Raw genomic sequence first — 1,537 nt, 5'->3', positions numbered from 1 at the left:
CGCATCTATATATATTATTTGGAATAACCATAGACACTCTATATGTAGTAATGCTTGAGTTAGCTATACAGGGTTGGGGTTGATTCTACAATAATATATATACTTTGAGTTGTGATCGAGTCTGAGACATGTATATAATTGGTCACGATACGTATTAATTAATTCGAATATTATATATTAAACTATATATGAATTGTTGAACTACAAATTGTGGACTGCTAACTGTGGACTGTCAATATTGGACAACTAAAATGAATTAAAATATTGATTATAACATATGAAACTAAACAATTCTTCAAGTTTGCCACTTGATTTCATCTTAAACAATTTTTTGTATCTTGACGATTACCATCTCCGTTCAAACCCTTCGATATTCTTGAAAACCCTCGGTTTGATAACCGATGATCCAGATCCGTTAACTTTGAAAATGCTGACGAAGCAGCATGTTATAGATGGTCTTAATGGCCAAAAGTTGATGATAAAGAATGGAACGCTCGATAAAAAATTTGGTACTGAAAAACGGATTGAGCTAACCACGAAGGAGACCAAGGACAAATACAAGGACCAAACCCTATATTCAAAGAATCCAGGTAATCCGGGATCCGATGAAATCTTTAGAGAATATCTTACCCCGAGGTCATGTTAAAATCTTGCGGAAAATTTTTCATCATCATCTTTCGAACTTAGAAATTCCAAAATATCATCATAAATATCTTCGATACTTCTGAAGATATTTTCATAAATATTCTCGTCTGAAATTATATACCTCTTTGTGATATCTGTATTACATTATATTGGAAACTTCTATAAAACCTAGGTATAATTACGAATGAATTCTAGAGAAGTGTTAAGAATTTGAGCATGAGTTAGTATAATATAATGACACTTGGCCAACGTGATTATATTACAGTAAGTCATGCTGGAAGTTCTAATGAAACATGATGATTCACAAACTATACCATCATCATGTGCCATGTTACATAACTCTTTCATTCTGCTTAACTTTTGAACATATCAAGAAAATATATTCTTGATAGTTCTATCCTCAGTGATTCTGGTATTTTGACAAATCAAATCGTGCTATTACGTTCTTTCTTGTTTAGAACATTAAGTTCATTCGAAACTCCATACTTACAAATTCTGGACCATTACTCGCTTTACTAAAGGTCGAGAAGAAAATAAAAAGGCAAAGAGCTTCAGAATATAAGAGAAAATATAAAACCCAATAACAACACGGAGGTTACAAACCGTGGATATTAATACGAATAGCAATATAAAGACACGGTAGAATTAAGAATAGTATCACCCCAAGGTAATAGTAGAAGTAAACAAATTCTTCTGGTGGAAGATTAAAAAGAAGGATGACAGAAATGATAATTAGGAAAATATCAAGGATTAGAACTGGATGAAGCATTTTCACAATCTTTTAGAGGTAGGAATTAAGAAAGAAAGTATAGGAGTGATGAAAATATGGGAACGGAAGGGTTTAATTTATAATGAAAATATCAGACGTAACAATCAAAATAGATGACCACAT

This window comes from Rutidosis leptorrhynchoides, chromosome 4, assembly GCF_046630445.1.
Source record: "Rutidosis leptorrhynchoides isolate AG116_Rl617_1_P2 chromosome 4, CSIRO_AGI_Rlap_v1, whole genome shotgun sequence".
Lineage (NCBI taxonomy): Eukaryota > Viridiplantae > Streptophyta > Magnoliopsida > Asterales > Asteraceae > Rutidosis > Rutidosis leptorrhynchoides.
Note: the sequence above shows the minus strand (reverse complement) of the source record.